Here is a 23,889-nt window from a genome sequence, read left to right as displayed (position 1 = left end):
CCTCTCCTTTCCATGGGTTATTCAGGAATAACTCCAACACATTTCATCAGGCTGCAGACATGCTCAGTATTCCTCTGTTTCCTTTTCATACCATTCCTCCATTAGCATATAAACAGCAACACATTGTACAAAGGATGTGGTATTGGCTTCGTATTGAAATCACGGAAACAATTCCTCGGCCTGGCAAATTAAATCCGGCCATCATTAATTCATGATTCACTCCGTGGCCGTTGAGACATGAATCAATAGTATCGACCTGGCTAAGTTTGGAGGCCGAGATTTAATTTTGTTGTAGGAGGTAACGGTGGTGGTGAGGGGAAAGGTTTTCAATCATATTTAGGAGCGTGCAGGATGAAAGCTGTACTCTCCAGAACTTGCTTTTGGAAAACATACAGTATCACAGAAATAGAAGAAGGAGTGTTTGCTGCAAGGAATACACTTAATTAGATTCATCTATAAGGCTCAGCAGCTGTTCTGCAGACAAACAGAAAATCTTTGAGATTTCTCTTGGCTCTATGGAGACATTACTGAGATGGGCTCGTCCTCCCTCTTCTTGGCCCCAGCTGAAGAGATCCCTTTGTACAAATGATCATTATCTATCTCTGGCTTCAGACAAGACAGGATATATCCACACATGCACACACAAAAACACACACAATCTCTATAGATCCAGCATACATTTTAAATTTATTATTTCGGCTTTCTCATCTCAGCTACCCTGTTGAAACAGCCCGGCTAGCTTTCTGTGCCAGAGACTGGCTGGATGCCTGACGCAGCATGCGTTAGCAATGAAGTATAAAAATGCAGATATCTGTATCGTAAGGATGTTTTTCTTCCCTCCAAAGTGAGATTTCGTTTTCCTTTTAAGAGCAAGCATTTTTTTAAGAAAAAAGAAAAGAAAAACAGCCCACTTTGCTGCTCTTCATGTCAAATGGAAAAAAAAAATCCCTCCGTGATACTCCGAGATGTGGTTATTTCTTGCAGATGGTCCTTTTCCAACAGTCTTCATTTTGATACTCTACGAGCTTTTCTAAGGCTGGGGACAGGCAAGCATTTTCAAGGAAGTTAAGAGGGATTTGAGAGATGCACCACACGCCCCATGGGAGTCTCTCACTGTTCTCGATCACACAGCATCCCACTTCGTCTGACTGACTCATACAGTTTATTCTTTGTGGCCAAAGGCCATCACAATCTATCATACAAAACATTAAAATAGTTTTAAAACAGTCTGAACCCCAAGAAGCTACTAATTAAATATATTAAACACCTTGATTAAAATCAGCTTTAGCTTGGATTTTCTTGGCTGCTACAGCAAAGAGTGACACTTTGTAGGAACCATCAGGATTGGCATCTGATAGGAGAAAGAACAGCTTCTCTGGATCTGAAAAAAGATTTAGGCCCTTTATAAATGCTCCAAGAAATTTAGATCTGGGTTCTGTGTAAAGAGGACAGAATAAGGTGTAACGAATTAGGTCCTCTGGAGCGGCTCCACAAATACATAGGCAGGAGGCCCATGGTGTTCGGGAGTAATGTCCAGCTATCCAAGCCGTTGGCATAGTTTGAAAACGGAGGGAGGTAAAAGCTATTCTGAGGTTCTGGAAGGGTATACTGACCAGGTATCAAGCTCTGACATGATCCCTTTTAAGCTGTTTAAACCATGGTGAGAATTTGGACTGGGAGACCCAGTTCACCATTACCTTGGTCTTGTCATGGTTAGCTTGGCTTACTTGCAACCAACCTCTAGCCCTATGGACAGGTTAAGGGCCAACGTTGATGGAGAAAATGATAAACAGAGCTATGGGAATAGATGCCTGTTTGCAGGAGCAACAGGGCAAAGAAATGTCTGCATTCATTTTTACACAGCTCTATCCTTTTTTCCTGTATATGATAATTCAACATTTAGCTTTATAATCAAGATTCTCTACTGGAGGTGCACTAATTTCTGTCCTCTATGGGTTGCCGTGTATCACCAATTCCAACAGCAACTGTGTTCAAAAGTGAGTTGGTAACCCGCACCTTAAAGTGAGTTGCATTTCACCGTGGCTTCAATCCCAGATCTGCTCTGAATGCCTTCCTTTTAATCCCATGAAAACACACCGTTTGAAGCAGACAATCGCCTCTAGTGTCGTTTTGCAAGGCAGAATCCAATTTTGAAGACTTACGGGAAAGGTTTCCTTTACTACAAGCTCGAGATTCCACTTTCTTGGAGTTCATTGGCACGGCTAGGTGGTTTTAAGGCCAGAGCAAATATTTCTTTGGGCCTGTGCTTACATACGGTATGTTTTTGATTACACATAAATGGATTCAAGGGAGGAAGCTGGGAAGGGGGGGAAGCAGTGGATTATTCAGAACAACAAAAAAAAGAGACTTTATGGGGAGAAATGGTACTTTTTCCAAGGGGGAGGGGGCACCAGCAGAGGAAAGCCTCTGTACATAGTGGCAGAGAATGGAATATAGTAGTGTGGTCGGTAAAATGAGTACACACCTTGCTGGGGGTAAAGGGAAGATGACTGGGGAAGGCACTGGCAAACCACCCCACAAACAAAGTCTGCCTAGTAAACGTCGGCATCTGACGTCACCCCATGGGTCAGGAATGACCCGGTGCTTGCACAGGGGACCTTTACCTTTTTTTAAACCAACTTCCCACCAAGGAGCCAGGGCAGCATGTATGTTTCTCCCCTCTTTCATATAATGCTACACAGCCCTGTGAGAAAAAGTAGGTTAATGCCTGGCCACAGTCACCCATTAAACCTAGGCTTGCCAACCTCCAGGTACTTGCTGGAGATCTCCTGCTATTTCAACTGATCTCCAGCCAATAGAGATCAGTTCACCAAGAGAAAACAGCCACTTTGGCAATTGGACTCCATGGCATTGAAGCCCCTCCCCTCCCCAAACCCCACCCTCATCAGGCTCCGCCCCAAAAACCTCCCACCGGTAGTGAAGAGGGACCTGGCAAACCTAATTAAACCCCATGAATTTGGGAACATCCAAGCCTAGTTTCGAAGAACTACTGAACATCAGCTGTACATCAGAAGCTTGTCACAAATTTAAAACTCAGCTATCTCCAGTTTCCCCTAAGAACAAGAATTCTGATGTGAAAATCAGATTTCCATTAATGAACAGATGGGTTTACAATTGAGGGGTGGACAGCTGACAATTTACTTTGAACCAGCCAAATGTAATGGGAGAATTGTAGCACAAAGAAACGCACAGAAAAGCCAGCACTAATTTTCCTTGCAAAGGGTGTACCGAACAACTACAATTTGCTCACCTACTTTAGTCAGGAGTGAAGGAAATTGTAACTCCCAGATCTCAACTTCAAATTACTATGCTAAGCCAAAATTGTATGAATACTGAAACTTCTTATTTTTCATTCTCCCCCTTCTAAAGCGTGTCTTTACTTCAGCTGGGTAGAACAATTCCACATCCCCTACCACCTAGTTTCATGGCTACCTATTTTTCTCCTAACCTCACCCCCGCCCCCCATTTAGGAACCCAAGCTTAATTCATCAATACCCAAGACAGGGTAAATAATTTACTAACAGTACACGTTCTTCAGCACATAATGCCCCTGGCCTGCTTATGCTTCACTCACCCAAGAAGTTTCACTTCAGCCCTGCAGGAAGACGGAAGGTCAGCTCTGAATTTCAAAGCAAAGATAAGCAACAGGGAGGAAAAATCCCCCCCAAACATCGCTGGTGGGTGTGAGCAGAATGAGGTACTCTCACAGACAGCCCCCGGCTTTTTCGCAAGCTGCTGCCGGGCTTTGAATCTGATCGTCGAAAGCAGCACTGGGATTCAGACTGATTCCAAAACTTCCCTGAAACACCGTAAAGAGTGCTCGTTTTAATACAGATGCTCTTTATTACCAGTCATTACTATAGAGATAAAGTAATAATGTTGTGAGGAATGTATCCATTATGTTTGGTATGGCTTACTCCGCTCTCCCAATGTTCAGTCACTTCAACTACTTGACTTCAACTACTTGGCCACTTCGTTCTATTTCAGGCGATTCCAAATGCAGCCGCTATACTTGTAGCTTGTATTTATTCATTTAGATATTTAGACCCTGCTTCGGGTCCTCCCCAGGAGCCCCTAAGGTTGTTTATGAATGGGTACTTTCACTCACATTCACCCCCGGTCTGCCTCGGTTGTTCCTTGGAGTTATGCATGAGTTTCCCCTCCATTAGAGATGACCTTGCTGCCAGCCCTTGCAATGTCCGGGTCTTCCCATTCCTCTGTTAACCCAGTTCTTCTATCTCCTCTGAGATCAGCCCAGGTGAAATCCCCATGCATAAGGCAAAGTGTGGGGCATGCAAGCTTGGTTTTGCTCACAGCCAATTACAAAGCAGCATGTTCAGAGGCGGGGATTGAAATACTTCCTGCTTCCTCAGAGCTCTTTCTGAGCAGAAGAAAATCCTTTTAAAACTGAGGCTTCGATTTCTCCCCCGCCCTCCTTTCAGATTGCTCCATTTTTTATGTTATCGTTCTTAAAATGCTTTTTTATGTGGCAATTGGGTTTGGGGGGATTTCTCTCACAGTAAGCCCTACAAGTAAGCCAATTACAAAGCAGCATTTAAAGGGGCAGGAGTCCACAGCTCCAAACCTCCGCTTTTAACCACTACACCACGCTGGATAAAACGAAAGCTTTCCAGTCTGTCAATTCAAACAGGAAACTTGAGGAACGGGTACAGAAAAAGACTGGTCATCAATAGAAATTAGTCCTTGAAATACAAATTGTGAGGACCAATTATATGGATTTCCATTATACTGTCAAAACACGGCAGCAGAAATAATCTCACCTGAGACAAACAATGAAAACTACGGCTATGCCCAACAACAAATATAGAAAGAATAAAACTGAAGAGAGAGCATTATGGCTTCTTTTTTATTCCAGTCTTCAAAAACAGAATTATATATTTTTAAAGGATTTTGTGGATCCGATGCCAAACGCACAGGCCCTTCCCTCTTGTAAGGCCATGCCTGCCTTTTATACTTGGCTACTGTAACAGGCTTTTATTGTTTTTTGACTGCCTTTCAATTCCTCATTGTTGTTGCATGGATGTAAAACACTTGAGCAATTGAATCTGCCAGCAAGGACTGTTTCTCCACAGCCAGGAATCGAACCCGGGATCTTCTGTGTGCGTGTGTCCGTGTGCTCTAACCTTGAGCCTGCTGGGATTCTCAATTTAAATGATAACAAGTGTTGTGTTCCTCCACAGAGGGGTGGTTATGCAACTTCAAGCTCCTGATTCCATTCATGGCTTGCCCAGTCCTGGCCTGCAGCCCTGGAGAAATAATCTTGCTGCCAAAGTGAGATGGTTTAGGTTGCAAAAGAAAAGGGACTGATAGGTTTCTCCCTCTTTTTGTGCCGAATTCTACCTGATTCAAACATAAGAGACACGTGGCTTGGCAGGTCAATGCCATTTGTGACCTTTTGAAATGCCCTCAGCAAAAGATCTTCAGCATGTACAAACCAGCATCTCCAAGAAACAGGATCTCAGGTAGCAGGTGTCAGGTAAGTTCAGCTTGCAAATGCCTGGAGGATTGGGGTGGTCCCTTTGCGGGCCCATAAAATTGGACCCCCTGTCCCAAAGTACACCAAACTTTAGAAACCTGCTCTCTCCTTCATGCTAAATACAGAAAGATTTCCCCCCTTTAAAACTGCTAACAACAGTACAGGAATGTCCAGTTTCTACTAGCCAAACAGAGCAGGGCTCAAAGGATTAAATCTTCCCTCCCCTCATGGCCCCGATCTACACTGCCAGCATGGTGTTGTGGTTAAGAGCGGTGGTTTGGAGCGGTGGACTGATCTGGAGAACCAGGTCTGATTCCCCTCTCCTCCACATGAGCGGCGGAGGCTAATCTGGTGAACTGGATTGGTTTCCCCACTCCTACACATGAGTCACACTCTCTCAGCCCCACCTACCTCACAGGGTATCTGTTGTGGGGAGGGAAAGGGAAGGTGACTGTAAGCTGGTTTGATTCTTCCTTAAACGGTAGAGAAAGTTGGCATATAAAAACCAACTCTTCTTCTACTACTGCAACTGTACATGTACACAATTTACCTTGTATAGACTGATAGCCATGATCTGCCTCCTGTCTGCTTGTGGCTTCAGAGTAGACAATACTGAGCTAAACGGCCCAGTGGACTGACTCGGTATAAGACAGCTTTAGACAGTTTGATATACACTGAGGATCACAGGAAGGCACCATAGGTGCATAAGGCTTAACTTTTTACTAAGCTCCCAAAAGGGAGCTTTGGCTCAGTATGTTGGCTGGCCAGGGTAATCACAGTTCTGTAAACCCCTGTGCCTCTAATTCACTATTGCTTGAGGTAAGCCTGTTTATTGTAGTGGGGAGTTTTGAAACAAGTTAGGCTAAACATAAAGGACCGCATTATATTCATTATCACGGTATTATAAGCTGTAGCCGTCCTCTAGAGATTAGCGTTCACGTCAGGATAATGTGATAAAAGACCCAACGTAAACAGAATTTATAGAACGGTTCTCTGCAGGGGCTCGCGTCTTCCTGGCTTGAAGCGAGGAGGATTTTAACTTGCTGTTTGTAAAGACAAGTGAAGCCTCCAGGGTCCTTTAATTTGGAAGGGAACCCGATTGCAGGTAAATATAACTATGGTGGCCTTGGTACTCATCATTTCCCAGAACTAGTTGCATGCTGCAAAAGAAATTACTTAGAGGGCAAAGTCAACAACAGGGCAGCTGAATAGTCACGTAAGCTTGCTAAGCTGAGCCAAGGCACAGAACAGCATGGAAAGGGCAAATGACAGACAATATATCCCTCCCCCCCACACACACACACACAAACACACAGCGCACAATTCTTCTTAGGACTATTTTTAGGGTTGCCAACTTCCAGGTACTTGCTGGAGATCTCCTGCTATCACAAGTGATCTCCAGCTGATAGAGATCACCTGGAGAAAATGGCCCTTTTGGCAATTGGACTCTATGGCACTGAAGTCCCTCCCCAAACCCCGTCCTCCTCAGGGTCTCCCCCAAAAATCTTCTGCCGGTGATGAAGAGGGACCTGGCAACCCTAACTATTTTAGAGGAATATCTCAAACAAGTAAGGGGTTTGTTTAGTTATTTAGATATTTATTCACTGCTTTTCTCCTCAATGGGGACACAAAGAGGCTTACATCATTTCCCCCTCTATTTTATGCTAGGAAAAGCTGAAGGCAGTAGAAAACGTGGAGGACCTGGCATGAGCTGGATAGATTCCGTCAAGGAAGCAACAGCCTTGCAAGATCTGAGCAAGGCTGTTAGATAGGATGTTTTGGAGGCCATTACTTCATAGGGTCACCCTAAATAGGAAATGACTTGATGGCACATAACACACACATTTTATCCTTACACAACAACCCTGTGAGGTAGGCTGAGCAAGCAAGTGACTGGCCCAAGATCACCCAGTCAGCTTCCATGACAGAGTGGGGGCATTTGTTGGACCTCCAGAGGAACTGGTTGGCAATTGTGTGAGACAGGATGGTGGACTTGATGAACCCCTGGTCTGTTCCAACAGGGCTCTCCTTATATTCTTAAACTAGCCTTTAAGGTATGTTGGTCACAGGCTATATAGCGAGTGCATTACAGTATTCAAACCACAAGATTACAAAAGTATGCGTTAGTGTGACCAGATCAGCTGAGTCTAAGAAAGGAGATAACTGGTTTGATAACTCCTTTGGCAGAAGTACTATCTAGTGCTTCTAGCTACAAACAAGTCTTAAATAGCCAATGAGATCATCTCTCTTAGGATTTCCTCTCTAAAATCATGTTGAACTAAGGGCCTAATTCACACATTACAGAGTCCTCCTGTCCTCCCTCTGTTCTGGCAACAGATGTATTCTGGGTAGGGTTGCCAACCTCCAGGTGGTGGCTGGAGATCTCCTGCTAGAGATCAGTTCACCTGGAGAAAATGGCTACTTTGGAAGGTGGACTCTATGGTATTATTAGGGTTGCCAGGTCCCTCTTTGCCACTGGCAGGTTTTTGGGGTGGAGCCTGAGGAGGGGAGGGACTTCAGTGCCATAGAGTCCAATTTCCAAAGCGGCTATTTTCTCCAGGTGAACTGATCTCTATCGGCTGGATATCAGTTGTAATAGAAGGAGATCTCCAGCTAGTACCTGGGGGTTGGCAACCCTAGGTATTATACCCCACTGAAGTCCCTCTCCTCCCCAAACCCCGCCTTCCTTAGGTTCCACCCCCAAAATCTCCAGATATTTCCCAACCCAGAGCTGGCGACCCCTAACTCTGGGAGTTCTGTGCTTGGAACTTAATCCTCTGGTGTACACAAGAGCCAATTCTAATCGGTATAGTGGCTCACAAGGAGGGGACTTACACTTCTTCCCCGTGCTATTTTTCCAACCTGAAATGGCCCAGGAGCCCCTATGTGCTCCAGCTGAAAACCGTAAGGGGAAAAAAAAAATCTCAAATTCTTGAGCATTACCTTGAGTACCAGTCATTGGAGGTATAAGCTTGCTCCTACCAGTTTCCAATTTAAAGTTGCAATAGCAGTCATAAAATGGACAACATTTTACGCAGGCCAATTCAGCATCTCAGCAGGGATTTACTAACACTCCTGAAGGTTCCTCTCACATATTCATCAGTTGAGACTGCTGTGGCGAGGAGGATGCAGGGCGTCAGGAATAACACCGTGAGAGGCCCCCCGGCCTCAGAGAAAACACACAAATATGGGAACCGAGCCATAAAATCCTCTTGTTACATGCAGAGAGAGGAGATGCTCACCAATAACCATTTGCCCACCTGCCAAGGAGAGGGAAGACAGACCACTTTTAATACCCTGAGTTGCCGCCACAAAGACCAAGGACATGCAGCAGGTTATGACTGGGTAAAGGCAGAATAAACAACACACACACAAAAAAAAACCTAACAAGATCTCAGCCTATTACACAATAGAAGAAGAAGAAGAATTGGTTTTTATAACCCGGTTTTCTCTATGGAGATCCAAAACGGCTTACAATCACCTTCCCTTCCTCTCCCCACAACCATCACCTTGTGAGGTAGGTGAGGCTGAGAGAGTTCAAAGAGAACTGTGGCTAGCCCAAGCAAGCTTCATGCGGAGGAGGAGTGGGGAATCAAACCTGGTTCTCCAGATTAGAGTCCACCGCTCCAAACCCCCACTCTTAACCACTACACCATGCTGGCCAAGCAGTGCCCCTCCTAGCTTGGAGGCAAAGAGTAAAAGGTTTAGTGTGCTCCGTGAAAGGTGCTCAAGCCAAGAACCGGGGAATGGAGAGAAACTGAGCAAAGTCTACATCAAAACCCATCAATTTCAAAGTTGCAGTCTTTCTTGCACCCATTCTTCTGAAAGGAATGTCAAGCTAAACCGTGACTTGTAGAAATACTAATAAAAAGGTAAAGGTCCCCTGTGCAAGCACCGGGTCATTCCTGACCCATTGGGTGACGTCACATCCTGACGTTTACTAGGCTGACTTTGTTTACAGGGTGGTTTGCCATTGCCTTCCCCAGTCATCTTCCCTTTACCCCCAGCAAACTGGGTACTCATTTTACCGACCTCGGAAGGATGGAAGGCTGAGTCAACCTTGAGCCGGCTACCTGAAACCAACTTCCGTCAGGATCGAACTCAGGTCATGAGCAGAGCTTGGACTGCAGTACTGCAGCTTACCACTCTGCGCCATGGGGGGGGGGGAGGAGGAGAAGGAGGAGGAGGAGGAGGAGGAGGAGGAGAAGAAGAAGAAGAAGAAGAAGAAGAAAAAAAATGGCATAGTGGCTCATCTGGGTGATCTTAGGCTAGCCACTTAGCCACTATGCCATCCATTGGAAGGAGAAGATACGTACTTTAGCTATTGGACAGGTGTCTTGCCTATCTGCCACATAAGGATTTCTTCCCGATTGATGAAACCTGTAAAGGTGAAATGGGTATAGTACCGGAAACCCATCTCGTGGAATCCCGTGGCATCTTTCTTGCATAATTGTGAATACAGCTTTGACAACATATGGATGTACAGCTCTGACAGCACATGGATATTATTATCAGAAGAACCTTGAATTGTTGTTACCATTGTATCCATTCCATGTATGCTATTTACAAGTTGTGCATTGTTTTGTAATGAATAACTCTCGAAACTCCTGTATATGTTAAAAAAGTTGATTACAACTTGGTTACATACAATACAGATTATTGAAATATAATTGCATTGATTCAATCACAATATTTAGCCATCAGTGCTGTTTGTGATGGATAGGGTTGCCAGGTCCCTGTTTGCTATCGGTGGGAGTTTTTTGGAGCAGAGCCTGAGGAGGGTGTGGTTTGGAGAGGGGAGAGACTTCAATGCCATAGAGTCCAATTGCCAAAGCGGCCATTTTCTCCAGGTGAACTGATCTCTACCGGCTGTAATAGCAGGAGATCTTCAGCTAGTACCTGAAGGTTGGTAAGAAAGATCACCAGTATTGTAAAGTCGTTGCTACAAAAAAAAAGTACACAGCCAATGATCAATATATCAAAAATGCTATTAAATAAGTTACAAAATAAACGTGTCAAAGTGTCACCCTACATACATATGGTGAATATAAGTGAGCAAACAACATACAAACAAACAATGAATACTTATATATACATGAGCAAATCAGTCCAAAAGCTGAAACAAGATATTTCAGAATAGACTAGCAAGTCTCCATGAAATTGACCAGAGTAAGCAACTGAAACAAGGGCTAAATTCACTTCTATACAAAATGATGCGAAAAGCCCGGACGAAGCACAGGAACGCCTTCCGGATAAGTTGCGTTTTCACCAAAAAGAATTTGGCTTCTTCAGCCAGCACTTTATGTTGAAGTGCCTAGTATGGGACCTAGAGACTCTCAATGAGCTGGAACAAGCTTCTCAGAACATGTCTCTTGCAGTCTCTCCAAAAAGAAAGTGGTTTAGTACCTGGAGGTTGGCAACCCTACTGATGGACTCATTTGTGGCAAAGTGTGCGATATCCCTACATTTCAACTGTTTGATAGCGATGAGGTGACTAATCTTAACCGTCTTTCTTCCTTAAGGTTTACACCCTTGTTTAGGGCAGAGACTCTATGCTTGTTGATTTCTATCCACCATACATCTCATACTCTTAGGCACTAGCTCTAGGCTTGTCTGTTCTCATGAGCTGGAAGGAGGGGTGCCCTATTCCCTCAGCCTAATCGGCAGGGGGTCATGAAACCCTCCTCCCATGGGAATTCTCCCAAACAGGAATACCTTTTGTCTGTCCACCCGAAGCAGACATCCAATACCCCTACATTTCGGTCTCCCGTCAAGCAATCCTGACTTAACAGATTCAGTTTATGCAAATTAATGCAAGATGGAGTTTTGTTGATTCAAACAAACAATCCCAAATTAGCAAACTCTGTAACATCTCTAATTGTGTAAACAAGCCCATCCCCCCCAGCCTTACTAACAATATCATTTCTATTACCAGCCATGGCAATAGTCTCAGTCCTTGGTATGGACACGTTTTTTAAAAGATCATCTTACTTGCAATTAAATAAAAATCCAGAATTTAGCAGGACGATTGAAAGGAAAAGGTTTAATTTTCTGCAATCAACAATGGGGGGGGGGGGAATAACCACTCCACTTGGACGCGTGAAGGGCAATCAGTATTGCTTCTGGAGGCCTTAAGAAGGATGAGGAAGTAGTGAAGAGCATGTAATTAAAAGGGAGTGCAGGGAAGCCACTACCATTAATTATACACAAACAGGGTTGAAATTAACTAACCTGTGGATGTCACTGATGTGATTGTAATCAGTCACCGGCAAAAGTACTCGACTACATACCTCTTTTTATTTAAAAAGGGCTGTTGATAGGAGAAAAGGAAAGAAATTGCTTTAAAAAAAAAGATGTAGCAATCCAAGCATTCAGCTGAGTAAGTCAAAGCAAAACGAAGACGATCTGGTTACAATACCAAAGACACGATATTCTCTCCTTCCCGTCCTAATCCCTGGGAAAACTACCAGAAAGCAAAGGAGTCCCTGTTTCATTATGAAGGGCCAATTCCATGAAGTTTCAATTAATTGCTTTTAATGAAAGAAGGTATCTTCTTTGTCACCATTCACTTGTGAAATAAGCTGCTTTTTACAATAGGGGAACCAGAGGTAATGGCAGGGGCCCTGTTTTGAGTCCATAATTCATCTGAACAAATGTTTCCCAGGGCCCAAGTCATTTCTTGAGCCAGAGTGGTGTAGTGGTTAAGAGTGGCGGACTCTAATCTGGAGAACCAGGTTTGATTCCCTACTCCTCCTGGGTGACCTTGGGCCGGTCACAGTTCTCTCAGAACTCTCTCAGCCCACATGGAGGCAGTCAATGGGAAACCACCTCTGAACATCTCTTGCCTTGAAAACCCTATGGGGTTGCCATAAGTCAGCTGTGACCTGACGTCACTTTCCATCACCAAGTCATTTCTACGTTGCTTTCACACAAGATACTTGCCAACAGCCCCATGTCTACTATGTAGAGGGGTTCCCAGCTGAAGGGGTTCACAAAATATAGGGCCCCATTCCAAGTCAGCTGCCTAATGATTGGGTTGCAGATTCTATAGTCCATGATAGCTCTTCCCTTAAGAAGAAGAAGAAGATATTGATGACATTTAAACATGGACGAAGAAGAAGAAAAAGAGTTGGTTTTTATATGCCGACTTTCTCTACCACTTAAGGAAGAATCAAACAGGCTTACAATCACCTTCCCTTCCCCTCCCCACAACAGACACCTTGTGAAGTAGGTGGGACTGAGAGAGTGTGACTACCCAAGGTCACCCAGCGGGCTTCATGTGTAGGAGTGGGGAAACCAACCCGGTTCACCAGATTAGCCTCCGCCGCTCATGTGGAGGAGTGGGGAATCAAACCCGGTTCTCCAGATCAGACTCCACCACTCCAAACCACCACTCTTAACCACTTCTCCATGCTGACTATCCTTAACCAGTTCCCCCGGTTGTACTAAACACACACTGTATCTTGCACCCCAAACATGCTCACTTCAGTGAGAGGGTGGAGCAAGTTCATAAAACTGCAGTTGTTTCATAATGTGTGTGTTTACCTGCTGCAGAATTTAACACATATTTTTGTTATAAATCAAACCCACAAACAGAAAAAAATAACAGCAATGGTGGCTAGTCTACAGATAAGCATCTATAAAAGGTTTCCAGTAATTCCAGCAATTTTTGGGTCCGGCTATTTGCTCAGGTGCACGGCTCGGTGCTTTATCCCATCTTTTTTTTAACTGGTTTTGTTAGGGACCCGTAGTTGGAGCCCTTTTAAGGTAGGGGTCATGTAGTCAGAGCCAACTTGGTCTGACCAAACTAGTCTAGAAGGGTCATTTTAAAAGATGGGGCTCACCCAGTCCCATCTGGAGGGATATATCCTCCAACTAAAAAGTGCCAGCTGTGACTGCTGCTACCACCACGCTTCCGAAATAGATTTCCTCATCTGTGCAGATGAGCAATCTCCTTCAGAGTGTGTGTGTGTTTGTGGGGGGGAATGGAAATTAAACCAATTCCTTCTTCTGGGGTAATATCCCAGCACTCACTAGGTGAAGGATATTCCACTTGTTTTAAGCAGCAGAGTTCGCAAACAGCCAATACTATATATGTGGAGGAATATGAATAGCACACTTATTAAAATGGAAGAAAACTGTTTTTAATAAATATCCATAAAGTCTTTTAAAACAAGCATTTACCTCATCTTAACTGGCTATGTCTAGGATAGCAATAAAGCACAATGTGGAATACGGGTGAAGACAGACACACATACTGCTAGATTTACACCTCTTGCTATTCCTGCTCCCTTGCAGTCCAGACTATCTGAAGATATTAAGGGGATCTGTTGAACAAGGGAGATCTATTGAACTTTGGCTACCCTGAGTACAAACAAGGCAGATTTCAAACGAATAAGAAAACCTGGCCAGCAAAATGCAAGAAAATGATGACTGTCTCTTTCCAGTTAGCAGTGTTAAGATGGTATCACGGTAAAAACAAAATCTATTAAGATGACTGGAAAAGTCCACGCAGGGTACATTCACCCCTAAATTAAACTATCATAAAGGAAAGACTTTTTCCTCTCCCTTCTGAAGGTTATTAGCTTTAATACGAGCATGTACTTAAGACAATGTAGTTAAACTCTCTTCTGGCTTAACTCCACAAAAGTCAACAGAGTTGTGATGCCAGCAGAGCATTTTGCTCTGCATAGCTCAGTTTATGACAATTAAAGAGTATTATTTTTGGATGTGAATACTTCCGCGGATTGTCAAATGTCAACAATAATTAGTTACTTAAACAGACTATAATCTTCTGGAAGTCTTTCTCAGAAACTCTCAGCAAGTAACATGCCCTCTGGGTTTCCAAAAAAGATGTAGCGATATATATGTTTTAGATATGAAGCATAACTCTAGGAGACGGAAGCATGTCTATGCACGACTATGACTTGGGGGCCACTGAATAATTAGTATAGTCCCTTTCTTTATAGTCACACAATCTTCAGGTATCTATTAACTTCAGTACCTTGAATGCTTTACTTATCAATTAAAGCAGGAGTATTTGATTTCTCAATCGACCTACCCATCTCATTTTATAATATATGGATGGTTTATACAGGTCGAGCAGGTAGCAACCAAGCATGATCCTAGATAGACAGGCAGTGCAAGTCCTCCAACAGCAAAGCAACAACAGCCGGTCTACTACATCCAAAACAAATAATTACTTCTCTCTGGACAAATTCAGCTGGCCTGGTCGACGGCAGAGATGATTCATGGGGGAAGGCGGGCTGCCTGACACTGTGTAGTACATACAAGTATTTGTGGAGGGAAAGTTCCAAAGTATTGTATGTTCTGAGGGCTGTGCCCATGTTTTTGTTTGGGATATCTGTATTTTCAGCCTTTGCTACCCTGTAGTGATACTGAAAAAAGTGCATTTTAGCTACTCAGACCTGGTTTATTCATAGAGCCCAATTTGGGTTGCCAACAGGCTTGGAGAAAAAATGTCCTGTCCTTTGAACACAGTCCTAACAAGATGTTATTTACCTTACGTCCATGCCAGGAAACCTGGACCTATGTTCGCTGATGCGATACTTTATAGGTCTCGATGTTTTACCAATGTACCAGTATTGGCATGTACAGATTATGCAATAAATCAAATTGCGTGAGTCACAATTGTTGAAACTACGTATGGTAAAGGTTGAGGAACCGAGTAGCTGAGGCGCCTTTAACACCACATTTCCTTGAGAAAAATCACTCTGATGAGGATTTGTCCTTTTTTGTGTTATGGCGCTTTGTAAGCGCACACAATCATGACAGAGTAGATCTTGACCTAGTTTTGAAATGCCAAGAATCTAAATATATTCAACTCTTTGATACCTTGTATCCTAAAGGCTTAAATACTGCGCTAGACTTAGCATGCTATTTATAAGAGCTTATAATTGCTGTTTGTTGTCTCTGTATAACCACATATGTGCCAGCTATGGTGCTTTCATTATATATTTAGAACTCTGTATCTTTAAATTGTTAAAGTCGAGCTGTACTCTGTACCCACGTGATTGTACTCTATTTAACTGGGGCGGTAACATGGCTACTTTGCCAGCGCAGAAGCATTGTAATTTACAGCTAGCGTGTGTGAGGGTTCCCAACCTCCCTGTGCAAACTCCATAAAATCACTTGCTCAGACGGTCATGCAGAAACAAGGAACTTTATTGGAAGCTTCAGGTTAGTATAGGCCTTACAATGGCAAAGTTGCAAGTGCTAGCATTTTCACAAAGACAGAATGATAACCCCTACAGGGAAGCAGATGTCAAAAGCATGTTATGGGAATCTACGAGATAATTGTGCATGGTACAGGAACATCAAAGACCTCAGGAAGCTCGTTATTACTATCTACACACCAAGGCCATAGCTGGTGGGAGGGAGTCGGAGAGAGCAAGGGAGGAGGATGGTGGGAAGAGACATTCCAACCTGGGGCCTGCTGGACGCAGCGCCTGAACCAAAGAAAGGCAAAAGGCCTGGACTGCTTTTATGAGTCCAGGGGGGGGGGGGAGCACACAAAGCAAACGCTTACAGACCCTTACAGCGTGTAAGTATTTTGATAACTTTCTTTCTAAGTAAGCATGTTTTGATCATTCGTTTATGCTGTTGTACTGCACATTGTTATTTTATTTATATAGTGGCCCCTGAGGAAGGCTGTCATTATAAGCTGAAACAGAAAGGAAACCGGACTTCTGTTGAATTGTTTCATCACCTTACCTCTTGAAGAGAAGGACACTTTCCTAGCTATTGTTCTAGGACTGTATAATCTTCCTATTGTGGCCATATATGTAACCTTGGACACTGTCCATTACTGCATTAGATACTGGATGTATCTTTATATGCTTTATGAAGCATAAAGGAGAATTGTTTGCAGGTTGTTGCTGTTTTTTGTTTGCTAACCTCGTTAGTAGCTGGAGATCTCGTGCTATTACAACGGATCTCCAGCCAATAGAGATCTGTTCACCTGGAGAAAATGGCCGCTTTGGCAATTGGACTCTATGGCATTGAAGCCCCTCCCCAAACCCCACCCTCCTCTGGCTCCGCCCCAAAAACCTCCTGCCGGTGGCAAAGAGGAACCTGGCAACCCTCATTTCTACACATTGAACCTCGGGTGTGGGGGGGGGGGAGCAGGACATTTCTCTCCAGGCCTGGTGACAATCCTAAACCCAATGAGATTGCAGAATGCTGATCAGGTAGCCGAATGGTGCATAATGCTTCAGAATGCAGGTGGAGTGCTGCAGTTTTGAATTCCCCTGCCAGGCTTCCCTGTCGGTGGGTTGGAGCCCAGGACTGATTCTCCCTCCAGCCTCCTTTCTGGCACTGGCCTAGGATGAGACTCAGAAGCGTGAGAGAAGGGAGTTTCAGCTTCACCCCGGACTAGGGTTGCCAGCTCCGGGTTGGAAAATACGTGAAGATTTTTGGGGCGGTGCCTGAGGAGGGCAGGGTTTGGAGAGGGGAGGGACTTCAATGCCAGAGAGTCCAATTGCCAAAGCGGCCATTTTCCCCAGGTGAACTGATCTCTCTCAACTGGAGATCAGTTGTAATAGCAGGAGGTACTTGTGAAGGGGGAGGTAGCTGTGAAATTCCTGCATTGTGCAGGGGGTTGGACTAGATGATCCTGGTGGTCCCTTCCAACTCTGTGATTCTATGAGAATTCCAGCTAGTACCTGGAGGTTGGCAACCCTACCCCGGACCCCTCAATGCCCTTCTCCTCTGCCTGCAAGCCACAGGAGAGATCTGTCTCTGCCTTCCTGGCCCATCCTTAGACAACTTTTTAAAGAGTGGCCTGGAGGCAGGCCGGCTCCAGGCTCTGCCAACCCCAACAGCCGTGGTGCTGGGCTTGTGATAAGGTTGGGGCCAGGGTTGCCAGGTCCCTCTTTACCACAGGTGGGATGTTTTAGTGGTGGAGCCTGAGGAGGGGAGGGTTTGGGGAGGGGAGGGACTTCAGTGCCATAGAATTCAATTGCCTAAGCAGCCATTTTCTCCAGGTGAACTGATTTCTATCAGCTGGAGATCAGTTGTAATAGCTGGAGATGTCCAGCAAGTACCTGGAGGTTGGCAACTCTAGTGATGATGGCACCTTAGAACATGCAGGGCAATGGTGACAGCAAAGAGCTTTAAATTTTTTGAAACACAGCCATCTTGTGGCTCGTTGGAGATAATACCATACAAAGCTGCTCTGTAGTTCATAGTGTGTTCTGGTAGTGGAGCTGAATTTATTGTTCATTGTTGACTGGCACCCTGTATATGACTGCAATGGAAAACACCTACAGGCTCAGTCGATATGCAACATCAAGCCACAGTTTGGCACAAGGGGATCAAGCCCCATCCTTGCATACTATTTCCTCCCCCTCCCTCCTTCTCCCACGCACTCTGATTTAGAAGAAGAAGAAGAGTTAGTTTTTATATGCCGACTTTCTCTGCCACTTAAGGAAGAATTAAACCAGCTTACAATCTCCTTCCCCTCCCCACAACAGACACCCTGTGAAGTAGGTGAGGCTGTGAGAGAATGGTGGTTTGGAGAGGTGGAGTCTGATCTGGAGAACCGGGTTCGATTCCCCACTCCTCCACATGAGCGGCGGAGGCTAATCTGGTGAACTGGATTTGTTTCTCCACTCCTACACACGAAGCCAGCTGGGTGACCTTGAGCCAGGCACACTCCCTCAGCCCCACCCGCCTCACAGGGTGTCTGTTGTGGGGAGGGGAAGGGAAGGTGATTGTACACCAGTTTGAGTCTCCCTTAAGTGGTAGAGAAAGTCAGCATATAAAAACCAACTCTCCTTCTTCTTCATCTTCATGGAGAACACCTGGTGTGAATCTGCTCCACACACCATCAGCATACGTCTGAGTGCTGTCAGTCTCCACCATCCTGCATCAGCATTGCTGATATTTGTGTGCCCCATTATTACACCCACACTGCATCACAACTGACTGCCTCTATGCAACCATGGGAATCCCCAAAGGGGCAGGCATCTGTGATCTCTAGTAGTCACTGTTGCCCTTGGTGCCATTCTGGCCAGGCAAAGCTGGTTTCCAGATACTCTCCAAGGGAGGGCAACTAAATGGCCTGATGACCAAGCCGTTAATGACCCCTACCTATTACTAGAGATTGGAAAGCCTAGAAAGAACCATTTTCTCTCTTTTCGCACAACACAATGTCATGACTTCAACAATAATCACAGTTAATGCAGTCTCCATTCAACCAGATATCTTTTCTTATCCTCCATATGTCACACACACATGAACACATGAAGCTGCCTTATACTGAATCAGACCCTTGGTCCATCAAAGTCAGTATTGTCTACTCAGACCGGCAGCGGCTCTCCAGGGTCTCAGGCAGAGGCCTTTCACACCTACTTGCCTAGTCCCTTTAACTGGAGATGCCGGGGACTGATGCTCTACCACTGAGCCACAGCCCCTCCCCTGTTGACTTAACTTTCTAAATTCATTATAGTCTTTGTTCCACATCAACAGGTAGATAGACGAAGAACATAGTGGTGAAGGCAAATCAGAATATTCCCGATTTCACAAACTAACCAATAGCTAAAACAAAATTGCTTTAACTATGGTTTCATGTCATATCTCGGTTTTCTGCAAAACCTGTGATATTCTTATGGGTGCTAAACACTGGCACTTACTCCCAGGAAAATGCTCTTAGGATTACATCCTGAGAGCAGATTAAATCCTAGTGAGTTTCCTCTGGAACACAGGAGGCTTGAAAATTCACTGGGATTGCAGCTCTCAGTTTATGTGGTTAGAAACGGGATTTTTGAGTCACTAGACTTCGTTATTTCCTACTGAAGTAATTGTTTGTTTGTGTAAGTGTGCATGTGCGTTCTCTCTGTTCCCAATCCCCTTGTACACTTTGACTGCGCCACTAAAGTAAAAGTAATAAATGTTGTCCTATAACATCCTGTACAGATGCATATCTTGGGCCACTCCACCAGCTCCGAGTCATCTCAGAACAACAAATTAATCTTCCTTCTTTGTCATTTCTTCTCTCCACTCCTCAGATAAGGAAAGAGAATTGAGAACAAGCCCCAAATTAGGATTACACCCTGAGAAGACATTAAATCCTAGTGAGTTTCCTCTGGAACACAGGAGGCTTGAATGTTCACTGGGATTTTATCTCTCAGTTTATGTGGTTAGAAATGGGATTTTTGAATCAAGCCCCATCAAAACAGATACAATGAAGTATTTCTTCACACAACACATAGTTAAATTGTGGAGCTCCCTGCCCCAGGATGTGGTGATGGCTGCTAACTTGGAAGGCTTTAAGAGAGAAGTTGACATGTTCATGGAGGAGAGGGGTATTCATGGCTACTAGGAAAAATAGATACTAGTCATGATGCATACCTATTCTCTCCAGAGGAGCATGCCCATTATATTAAGTGCTGTGGAACACAGGCAGGATGGTGCTGCTGCAGTCGTCTTGTTTGGGGGCTTCCTAGAGGCACCTGGTTGGCCACTGTGTGAACAGACTGCTGGACTTGATGGACCTTGGTCTGATCCAGCATGGCCTTTCTTATGTTCTTAAATGAAGATGCACTTAATAAGCAGTTCCTACAAAAATCCTCAAAATGCCATTGTCATATGTAGTTAGCTAGTCAATGAAATCAGTGGGCTTAGAATGAAGTAACTCTACATAGGATTGCACTGTCAGTTACCAGTTAGAATCATAGAGTTGGAAGGGACCACCAGGGTTATCTAGTCCAACCCCCTGCACAATGCAGGAAATTCCAAACTACCTTCCCCCCACACCCCCAGTGACCCCTTCCATGCCCAGAAGATGGCCAAGATGGAAAATAGAGAAACAGCAGTCGGAGAATTACCACTAGTAATGCACTGAAAACAGGAAAACCCAGTATTTTTTTTAGTCATTTATGAGGACCCAAGACAGCTTATATTGTTCTCCTCTCCTCTATTTTATCCTCACAACAACCCTGTGAGGTAGGCTAGGCTAAGAGTGTGTGACTGGCCCAAGATCACCCAGCAAGCTTGCATGGCAGAGGGGGGATTTGAACCTGAGTCTCCCAGATCTTAGCCTGATACTCTAACCACTACATCACATTGGATCTAGCTGTAGTTATGTTAGCGGATCAGTAATATCCAACTTGTCCTGTCCAAGGTTTCTATGTCTGGAATGCAGTTAGTGGAAGGAGCTCTTTCCTGGTGCACAATGAGTTCCCAGATATTGTTGGTGACAATGATACACAATCAGATATGAAAGTAGGCACGGCGGCTGAAATGCAGATCACAAACCTCTCCACTTGGCCGGACAGTGCTGGAAATTTAGCAGTTCGTGACTGCTCTGTAACATTTATACTTTAAAGAATCAAAATACAACCAAGATCACTGAAAGAAGCATAAGAAATTGTAATTACTGAATTGTTTTTTTTTTTTATAATTTTTTTATTGATTTTTATAATAAATCCAAAAAAAAAGAAAAAAAAGAAAAAAAAAATAATAGTAAAATAAAAAGACAAAAAATAATACAAACATAGATAGAGCGTACAATTCTGTTACACATACGTTGTTATACATATAGAAATATATATTACGCCCTACTTCAAAAATCCACCACCCACCACAGTGCCCATCACCAATGGACTTCCGATGGGGTATAGTGACTAATAAAAGAAAATCACATTATTATACATTAATTAAAATCACGTTATACTATAATTCGTTAATTAAATTTTTAAAATCCGTTTTTGCCGATTTATCCCAATATGCAGCGGCCTTTGACCACATAATTTTAAATTCCTCCATGTCTTTACCATGTAAAGATGCTGTAATTTTGGCCATCCGCATATATAACCATAGTTTTTCTCTCCATTCTCTAATTGAAGGTTTAATCGTTTGCTTCCACTTTTTTGCAATTATAATTCTAGCTGCTGCAAAACTATATTGGCATATGACTCTATCACCTTTATCCAATTCTCTATTTGGAATGCCCAATAAACAAAAAGCGGGATCTCGCTTGATTTTTACTTTAATAAGATTGTTAGTTTCATTCATAACTAATTGCCAAAATCTTCTAATTTTTTTACATAACCACCAACTATGCATAAACGTTCCTATATCAGTACCACACTTCCAACATAACGCTTTATCATCTTTTTTCATTTTACTCAATAGAACTGGGGTTATATACCATCTATAAAACATTTTATATAAATTTTCCCTTATTTCATTCGAAATAGTAAACCTAAATTCATTTTTCCAAAGCTTTTCCCAAATTTCCAAATCAATATTATATCCTAGATCTCTCATCCATTTCAACATGACTGGTTTAATCCTTTCTTGTTCTAAGTTCAATTCTATAAGTACTTTATAAATCCTACCAATCAATCCTTTATTACCTTTCAATAATACTGTCTCAAAATTAGATTTGGTATGATTAAATCCCAATCTATTATCTTTAATAAAAACATCATTTAATTTATAATACATAAACCAGTCTTTTAATTGGAGTTCTTCACGTGTTTTCAATATCCATACCCCATCTCTATAGTCTATCAATTCTCTATAAATATCACAGTCCAAATTTAAATGTGCACCTCTTCGCATAAAGGCTTCTATAGGATTTATCCAACCGGGAGTTTTACTTTCTAAAGCATCTTTATATTTATTCCATACATATAATAAATTTTTCCTAATAATATGAAAATAAAATTCCTTATTCACTTTCTGCTTCTCATACCATAAATAAGCATGCCACCCAAATCGTAGCTTATATCCTTCTAATTCTAATAACTTTGGATTCTCCAAGAGAATCCAATCTTTAATCCAGGTGAAACATGCCGCTTGGTAATACATTTTTAAATCCGGTAATCCCAGTCCTCCCGTCTCCCTTAATTCTATTAAGTTATTATATGCAATCCTATGTCTCTCTTTACCCCAAAGAAATCTCAGAATATCTTTTTTCCATTCCTCAAATGTCTGTACGCCTGCCACTATTGGTAAATTTTGAAACAAAAAAAGCATCTTGGGCAATAACATCATTTTAATTACTGATATTCTTCCCCAGAGTGATAAAGGAATCTTTTCCCAACTTATCAAATCTTTTTTTAATTGTTGCCATTGTTTCACATAATTATCCTGAAATAAATTAAGATTATTATTTGATAACCATATTCCTAAATATTTAACTTTATGTTCAATATTGAGTCCCGACTTTTTGGTCAATGTTTGTTGCTGTGAGAGAGTCATATTTTTAACCAAAATTTTTGTTTTTGCCTTGTTAATTTTAAAACCTGAAAGCTTTCCATAAACCTCCAGTATTTTGTTCCATTTGTCAAACTGTTCATTCGGGTCAATCAAAAAACATACTAAATCATCCGCATAAGCTTTAAGTTTATAATGATTTCTCCCTATTCTTACCCCTACTACATCATTAGATTTTCTAAGATTATTCAATAAAACCTCTAGTACTAAAATAAAAAGTAAAGGGGAAAGAGGACAACCCTGTCTCGTTCCCCTTTGAATTTGAATCTTTGGTGATAAAGATCCATTCATAATCAAATTAGCTGTTTGATGTGTATATATACTTTTTATGGCAGTTTTAAAACTATCACCAAAACCCATATATTCTAATACCTTAATCATAAACTGCCAATTAACATTATCAAAAGCTTTTTCAGCATCCAAAAATATAAAAGCAATTGGTGTTGTGTCTTGTTCCGCATATTCTAAAAGATCTATTACCACCCTAACATTTTGACTAATCAATCTCCCTGGTAAAAATCCAGCTTGATCATCATGTATTAATTGATTCAATACTCCTTTTAGTCTAGTAGCTAAAATTGCTACAAATAATTTATAGTCAATGTTCAACAATGAAATCGGTCTATAGTTTTTAACTTCCAATATATCAGAATTCACCTTTGGTATTAAAGCTATATTTGCTTGCTTCCATGTTTGAGGAATAATACCTTTTGTCATCCCTAAATTCATAACTTCCAAAAGATAGGGGATTAATTGTTCTCTAAATGTTTTATAATAATATGCTGTAAAACCATCTGGTCCAGGAGATTTATTCAGTTTGGGTTTTTTTATAGCCTGCTCCAATTCATCCTTGGTTATTGGAGAATCTAAAAGTTCTTTATTTTCTTGTGTTATTTTCCGCCAATCCCATTTAGCAAGATATGCATCCATTTCTACCTCTGAAACTAACTTTTTTTTATATAAATCTATATAAAATTTCACAAATGTATCTACTATCTCCTCTTTAGTTCTTGTTATCTTGCCCTCCCTTCTTATTTGAGTTATTGGTATTTTTTTATCTTTCTGTTTAATTTGCCAAGCTAACATTTTACCTGGTTTGTTAGCATGTTCAAAGAATCTTTGTT

This window comes from Euleptes europaea, chromosome 1, assembly GCF_029931775.1.
Source record: "Euleptes europaea isolate rEulEur1 chromosome 1, rEulEur1.hap1, whole genome shotgun sequence".
NCBI lineage: Eukaryota > Metazoa > Chordata > Lepidosauria > Squamata > Sphaerodactylidae > Euleptes > Euleptes europaea.
The sequence above is the reverse complement of the archived record's forward strand: the minus strand, read 5'-3'. Positions refer to the sequence as shown.